At 31.6% G+C, this 8815-nt stretch overlaps 1 protein-coding gene across 1 annotated transcript in view; it reads left to right on the forward strand.

Annotated features, from left to right (window-relative positions):
* Positions 1 to 122: 122 nt before the first annotated feature.
* Positions 123 to 8815, forward strand: part of LOC117168888 (protein lethal(2)essential for life-like) — a 23197-nt gene continuing 14504 nt past the window's right edge. Inside the window, exon 1 of the mRNA XM_033354797.1 lies at positions 123 to 193. The gene's annotated coding sequence lies outside the window, so the exon portion shown is untranslated. The remainder of the gene's footprint in view (positions 194 to 8815) is intronic.

The raw sequence follows: 8815 nt of genomic DNA on the forward strand, positions 1-8815 counted from the left end.
GAGGGCAGCACCTCGATAGGGCAGAAAATGTGATGTCCTATATATATAATTCCCCACTCCGACGCCCCGTACCGCATCTACGTTTATAATATCTTTGCCTATGTCCATGCTTAGTACAAATTGGTACAAATTAAACTATTTTTTGTTGCATTGTTGCGGAGAGTCGGCTGAGCTAGCTTTGGTGGTAAGGGTGGTAAGTCATGCAAAAGAAAATGTGTTTCCTGGAAATATCAAATCAGAAAGCACGGATCTGGTAATCGCAGTGAAATTAGTGGTTTAGATTGATTAATATCGTTAATACAGTATGCCTGTTAATATATAAAAATTAGAATTAATTATTTTATATGTATAGTTGCACTTAGAATTAATTATTATCTATACTGTAGGTTGGTTCCCCCTACATAATAAATATGAAATTATTCTAGTATTAATAGAGTACAACGAGACAATTCAGTTGATGTTAGAAATTCCGTCCTGGAGATTTACTGAACTGAGCTTTTTTATTACTTAACGGCCTTAGCGGCGATTTTTTACGGCCGAACTTGACATGAATTAAATTTAAAAATCACAACTCCAGTTCTTCAATTCAAATCTGTTTTATTTCCTTTTTAATTTTATCACAGAATTTAACTTGTTCGGAAATTAAGAATAGGAACATATCTAAATTAGTCGATTGAAAATTTTTTATTGCTTATTAATCTTTTCATGCTTTCAAATTCCAATTGTTCAAAATTTAAATGCTTTTAAAATAAAGTCTGTTACATTACTTTTTAAGAGTATTCAAATTTCATACTAACAATTATAAAGAAGTGAAATGCATATTTATAGGCATTTAATTTTTTTCGCTATATGAATACTTTTATTGTATTTTGGAAAGATATTATAAATATTATTTTAAAATTTTTTTCCAAAATTTTGGTTAAATGTGTGATCTTTTTTAATCTGATTTAGGTATTTATCACCTCTTTTCTTATTATGGTACAATTTCTCGTTCGCTTTTGAAATACATTGGGAATTTATTTAAAAGTTCAAAATTGAGCAAATACCGGCGGTTTTTCTAAAATGATTCAAAGTTATTTTATTCAAAAACCACACGGTTTTTTTTCTCTTTATTGTTTTTTTTTATATTCCTCTGATGATGTTGCTCTGTGCCCGCGCCTATTTGGAGAAGAGAATTTTTTTTTGGTTTGTAAAAAGGAAATCTACATTTCTAGAAAAATGTCTCTTGTATCTTTTTTCTATCGCGTTATTTTCGAAATTTTTGCGAAAATATGTATAACAGAAGAATCTAATTTAAAAGTTTCAACAACTTACACATTCATCTTTTTCCTTTGTAGTCGGTCTTTTTGAAGGTACCAGTACTCTCCATTTCTCTAACTTACACAATTATTCTTCTACCAACGCGTTGTATAAACTGTTAAATCAAGTCCCTTTTGGCTTTTCATCACACCATAAAGTTGTATTGTTGATAAACATTTCTTATATATTTTCGCAAAAATCTCGTAAGTCACGCGAGATTGATAAAAGTGTAAACAGACGTTTTTCTAGAACATGAATTTTCGTTTTACAGATAAAAAAAAATTATGTCTTTCCAAGGCGCAGGGCAGGCTATCATGGAATATGCTGTACTCGGACTTACATTTCAGCAAATCCGATTTGTGTTTTCCGAGAATCAACGTCACGTGGCGGTTTCTGTTGAGAGAAGTCGCGGGTAATGTGCCGTTTTCACTCTGAGTGTTCATACGGCTCTGATGTTTACGTTCAGAGAGCTTTTCAGAAAACGCGCATTTGGAAAAGTTTCTTACAGGGCGCGCATCGATTTGGCAAAAATAACTTGCCAAATCGCGGTTCAGGTGGGGGCCCCTCCAGCATTCGAATTATCGAATCTTTACGTTTCGCGGCCCTTCAAATAAGCGAGACTTTACTGTATAATTAATTTTCAGTATCAAATTGTCATGATCACTCGCAGAGATGTCGTTAACATACTGGAAATCTACAAGGGAGTGCAACACCAAATGGAAGTTTCTGGTAAATTGATAGCCACTTTAAAAGTTTAATCTCTTAAAACTTCAAACAGAATTTTTATATTTAAGTAAATAAATTCCTTTACAGCGGACTGTAGTCCGCCTATAGGACGCGGGTCTGTCGCATCTCATGCTCGGCTTAGTTCAGTGTAATGCATATACAGAGGCTTACTTGCAAATATTACAAAACTATCGAGAACGCTACTTTTAAAGAGATCGTTAAATTGGATTGGATTTTAAATTAAAAAGAAAATTAATTTACGCAAGTTTCTATCGACCTTAGGGAATACTTTCTTATCGCAATACTCACGTTCTCAGCAGGAAAACAGGTAGATATTTTTACAGATCCAAGTAGCTCTTTTAAATGGTCTGAAGGCTTTTGTCTTTTGTTAAGCTTTCGGTTAAAATTTAGAAATGGATTTTTTTTTTAATTTCGAAGTCAACAGTCTGAAACATAATAATTCGGAATCTAAGGGTTTGGATTATTTCAGATATATAGATTTTTTTAGATGTTTAAAATTGGAATGAATATAACTTATCTCGTAAATGGAATGAGATACGCCAAAACAGACAAAATTTTTGAATTCAACTCCATAATAGTATATTAGTATATAAGTTATAATTATAAAGTATGTATAATGAGAAAATCCATCAATTAAAAAAAAAGTGGTAATAATTTAAAGAAAATTTTTAAAATGGAGTCGTGTGGGATAGCCTGAAACGGATCAGGCTTTTTCGGCAGAGAATATTCTGAGATTTTCTATCGGTAGCGTAACGACAATTTTATAGATCATGATTTGGCCGAACCCAGGCAATAGGCTCTTTTACCTGGAAAAAATGCTGGAGATGAAAAATGGTAATATAGTACTTTTCCACTTAAGCTTCGCTGTCATTTTGAAAATGACGCCCGAAATCCGTGTTTTTACAAATATCTCGTGTTTTGTCTACCAATACAAAATTTTAGAATATTCTCAAGCGAAAAAGCCTGGCCCGTTTCAGGCTATCTGCAGGCTCTATTTGAGTGATTTGGTCTTAAGAGATAGAGAGATTTGAGTCCTTTTCGAGGTCCTTTTAAGAGTGATGCGACGGTCATATAATCGTCCTATTATATTCGTCACTTACTGGGCGGGCCGAGTTATTCATATTAGTTGGCCGTCACCAACTCGACTGCCCTTTTAAATTTTTCTTCAAATTATTAACAGTTTTTTCAATAGATGAATTTTGTCATTGTACATATTTTATTAGTGTAACTTATATACTTTTATACCATTTCGGAGAATTTCTCAGAGCCTGAGAATCTTCAGTATATAATCTGAGATTTCTATCGGTAGGTTGGTGCATCCTAACAGAAAAAAGTATAATTATAAAGTATAGTGAATAAGTGTAGTGTATATAGAAACACTGCATAAATGCCCGATTATCACCTGAAATTGAAGTTATTATCGATTAATGATTAATTGTCAGAATAATTATTAATATTATAATATTGAAATTATTTTAAAAAATAATAGTAATAATAATTAATAATAATTGCACTCGTTTCGACACCATATATGAGGAGAACTAAAGGGCTATTTTTTCCTTGTAGTTTCTCCATTAGACCTGATGCATCTGGTGTTTCCATTGTGCAATCCTTTTCAGATGGTTCTTTTTCACCTGAATCATATATTCTTCCTCAGTTTGCGATAGTTATCATTCAGAAAACACTTTCAGGGGAAATTTTTTGCTACTTTCTTGCTCTCCGATAACATGTTATAAGAGTCCCAACAAACTAGCCTTAATACATACATTTCCCCCTTTTTCTAATTTCCCCAAAAAGTACCCTGCCACGTAAATTTATATAGCGGAACTTACATATACTTGTATAAGGGTAATTCTCAAAAAGTTGGCTATTTTTTGTCCAAGCTCTGCAATCAATAATAAAGAACAGATGGGCAATGCAAAAAATTCTCATATTAGGAGCTCAACATGAAGAAAAACCTCCCTCATTTTGATGAATCTTAATTATTTCTAACTGTAGCTAAAAATAAAAAACCATCAAAAATGTCCTGTCGGTCCCGTGTCCCCAGTACGAGTTTTCTCGGATTTTAGCAACATTAAACTACTATTACCGTAATTTATCTCTCTGTAACCTCAGTTATATGATTAGTATGAATAATAATATAAAAAATTATATTTTGTAACTTCGATTATTGTTTTATCGATTATTGCAAAAAATTTCAAAATTGTCCTTCATTTTCATGTCCTGTCGGTCCCACGCATATTTAATTGGTTTTCATATAAGAAAAAATATTAATATCAATGTAAATTTGGGTGAGATTTGTTACTCAAATAGTTCTTCAATCAGATTTACCCTTAGATAATTAAATAGTCAATTTGGCTTTTCAATAAATTAGTTAAACTGTGATCTCAGACACGCGTACCTTAATTATATGTCCTGTCGGTCCTACCTAAAACTCCTCAATTACTTGAGAAATCTCCAGAAATAAAGTCCGATTTGGATTCAGCGAGTAAAAATGTACAGGTATTGATTTTTAATAAATTTATAAGGTTATTTGTTATACGCAAAAACTTGAAATATTATTAAATTTTTCGTGTGCAAGATGTCCTGTCGGTCGCAGTCTGAAGTTTCGAGGTTAGTCGTACGTCGGTGACGGAACGTGGAGCGCTAGCATTCATCGAACTTTAAATGCACGACGGTGAAGTGAATAAGTAATTGTGATTTAAAAAAATCGTTCTGGCGCGAGTATGTAGCAAAAGTGCTAACGGGATTTAAAAAGTTATTTTGACTAACCCATCAACGGAAGGTAAAGTTTGTTATTGAGATCAGTTGACGTTTATTTGAATAAATCATGGTACATCCTATTTTTTTCTTGATAATTTCCAGAAAAGTAACAGAAAGTGTATGACAGGGTGGTACACCATTGTGTTTTATCACATTTTTATTGAATATAATGTTAATCGACTGAGAACTAATTAGGTTGCACGATTTCACTACGTTCAGAACATGTGAGCCATTCCCAATATTGTTATATTTTTTTAATATTAATTTATGAATTTTTTTCGCGACCACGCTTATTTTACGTTACCTGATAGTTAGTACTACAAGATAAAAAAAATTTCAGTCCGAACAACTCTTTTTCTCAGAAACTAAACTCCCGAAAGTGGCCAACTTTTTGAGAAACACCCATAAAACCCGTAAAAAATAATTATATTCAGAAAATGCTCTTAGAGGCGTTTTTTTGCTCTCTGGTGACATATAATATTTGTCCCAATAACGTACCCCTAAGTCATATATACCTTCCTCTTGTGATCATAACTGTACTAAACGTGGAAAAAGTACCTTAAACAACGTAAAAATGATTCAGAACTTTGAATTGATTACTAAACACTTAAAAATGTACCCCCTTTATAATTCCCCTCTAAAACTACCCTTCCACGTAAATGAATGTAGCGGAACTGACATATACTTGTATAAAACATATCAAAAATAATAATATTCAGAAAATACTGTTAGTCGAGACTTTTGCTCTGATTTGCTCTCCTGATTGAATCGTATCAACCTCTCGTAACTGATAACTTCCTGAAAGTATAGAAAATACTTCAAGCAATAAAAAGATAATAAGACCTTAGGATTGACCAATTTCTAGTTGAAAATGTATTCTTATAGATTGCTTATTTTTTTGCTACTCGAAAATAAAGTAGGGGAACGAACAATACATTCCCAATCTTTGGTTGCTCCAAATTGAAACATTAGATTTTTTCTACTTGAATTCGAATTTCTAGATTATTCTGCTACTCGAATTTTAGATTCGCGATTTTTTCTCCTTGAAATTGAAGTACTGGATTTCTTGCTATGCGAATTTGAAATTCTAGATTATTCTGCTATACGAATAATAGATTCCCAATCTTTTTGCCCTTTGAAATTGAAGTAGTGGATTTTTTTGCTACTAGAATTCGAAGTTTTGGATTTTGCTGCTACACGAATAATAGATTTCTGTTTCTTTTGCTCCACGAAATTAAGGTACCGGATTTTTTTGATAGTTGAATTCGAAGTTCATGATTATTTTGCTACACGATTAATAGATTCTCAATTTTTTCTCTTTGAAATTGAAGTACTGAAATATATTAATCGGGGAGCAAAATAATCTAGAACTTTGCATTCGACTAGCAAAAAAATCCGTTGCCTCAATTTCACGGAGAAAAAAAAGCAGGCATGTATAATTTGTAAAGCAGAATAACCCAGAACTTTAAATTCAATTATAAGAAAATCCAAAGCAAAAAATCTTGAATTTTTCATTCGGGTAGCGGAATAGTCTATACATTCAAATTCGAGTAGCAAAAAAGTCCAATACTTTAATTTCGAGCAGCAAAAAATCCGACACTTTGTTTTCGAGGAGCAAAAAAATGTAATCTATTATTCGTGTATCTGAATAAATTAGAACTATGAATTCGAGTATCAAACATAATCTATTATTTCAATTTCAAAGAGCAAAAAAATCGGGAATCTATTAATCGCGTAACAAAATAATCTGGAACTTCGAATTCGACTAGCAAAACGATCCGGCACTTTAATTTCGTGGAGAAAAATCATTTATATTTATGTAAATAAAATAGTTATTTTTTAATTTTAATAAACTCATCTAATAAGTTAATTAATACGTACGGGGTAAATTATAGAAAACATCAATTTCATATAAGACATTAGTCAATCTAAAGGTCTGAATTATCTTTATATTATTTGAACTTGTATTCATACTTTCAGGAATTTTTTTGATGGCGTTTTTTTGTGCACGTACTATATATCATCGGAGAGCACAAAAAAAAGAAATATCTCCCCTAATTTTTTATCTCTATATAATATTTTTTAGTGCATTTCATATGTGGTGAGTAGTGACGCTGAGTCGTTGGCGTAATAGCGCCGCCACCCTTTTTTCGGAAGTTTAAAGTACAAAAAAAAATGTATTATACAATTTGCAAAAAAATATGGCATACTCCTTTTTTCATTTTACCTCGGACTTGCCCTGCTGCCTGGCCTAGCCGGGAAATTGAAATTAAAATTTTTTGAAAAGCCTTATCACGATTACGACGAAAAATACATGCCCTATAAAAAAATCGTTCAAAATAAATATGTACATCTTCAGCAGGTAAACAACATTTTTTAATTAATATTTTTTTGTATCACATAGTTGGGCTAGAAAGTGGGATTTACGATCTTTTCAAAGCGTTATCATGATTAAAACAAAAACTAAACGTCTTCCAAAAATTGATTTTTTAAATAATATTTTTCACTAAAAACAAAAACTATGCATCTTATCAAGAAATGGGCTCAAGGACACTTATAAATCCTTTCAAGATGAATAATGTTGATGTTAAAATTTGTTTCATATGATACATAATTTGATCAGAAAATTAAACTTATAATCTTTAAAGAAGCATTTTCAAAGGATGCATCCAGAAATTTTGGTTAAAAATGGCTGGTTAACGAACTCGTTCTTTTTTTTACGTATTAAAAAAGAATGGTAAAGCTGAATCCATTTGGATCAATCTTTCGAAAGTTACCCTACCTACTCAGGCTAAAGACAAACTACAGATACCTTAGCAAAAATATTTCTTTTCGGGCTCACGGGATCTCAAAACATGGAGATTTGATGAAAACGGATGATGTCAAATTTTGCACCAAAATAATACCTTTTCATCAGTATGGGAATGTAATTAATCGTACAATTTACGATTGAAATATTTTAGAATTAAATTATTTTTTAAATTAAAAGTGCTAAAAATTGAATAATTTTAATTTGCTCCTTTGTACGTGGAATAATGTTATATGTAAAATTGAATCAGTTGAAATAAAACTAATTTTTGGATTTGAAAAATCATAATTTTTTAGTTGAAAGTCCTTTTTCAATTGTGCAATTTAAAAATTAAATCTTTTCAAGGCTTGAACATTCTAAATCGTTTGAACTTAAATGATCTAATTTTAAACTAAAAGCCGTAGCAGTGAAATAAATAATTTTAATTCGTGCAAAATTGAATAATTCTACATATTATACTGAAAATTTATAAATGAAGCCATTTTAAAATTTAGTCGGCATTTAAAGTGAAGTGGTTAATATGTCGACAACTTTCAGTATTTCTTGTTGAATTTATCGAATTATAATTGCATGAAACGTAGAACTTTTATATTTTGAATCAAATTCTTTTGAAAATTAAAAAAGGGGTTTATGTACCAAGGAGGCAAAAGATATTTTATATAACAAAAGTATGATTTACAAGTTTATCACATATTTTATTATTTCATTACAAATTATGATAATAATTTTACTGCATATTCACTCCTTATTTTGTTACAAAATGGAATTTTTAAAATAATTTTTGATGTACTTGAAGGTCCGAACGTTCAAATGAACGAAATTTTTTACTGATAATTACGTTAACTATAAAAAGGGCTCAAATGTTTGTTCAATTATATTGGAATTCATTTATTATTGAAACAAAATTATAATGCATATTTTAGAATGCTGCCCGTGTAGAAATTATGTCCGGTTTCGGGCCGGATTCCGGCAGGGTTACCCTGCTTGTATCCGGAATCTGGGCAGGCTGCCCGGTCGGATTCTGGTTGGTTTCGTCACGCTGCGCTGGTTGGATCCCGGCCGGGTTACCCGATCTGATCCCGAATACAAATAGGGAACCCGGTCGGAATCCGACCGGTTTTTGACTGGGCTCCTCGGTCGCATTTTACTGGAGCTTTTTCATTACAACGAACATATTCTACCAACTGATAGAGATAA

The sequence above is a fragment of the Belonocnema kinseyi genome, chromosome 3, assembly GCF_010883055.1.
Source record: "Belonocnema kinseyi isolate 2016_QV_RU_SX_M_011 chromosome 3, B_treatae_v1, whole genome shotgun sequence".
In the NCBI taxonomy this organism is placed as follows: Eukaryota; Metazoa; Arthropoda; class Insecta; order Hymenoptera; family Cynipidae; genus Belonocnema; species Belonocnema kinseyi.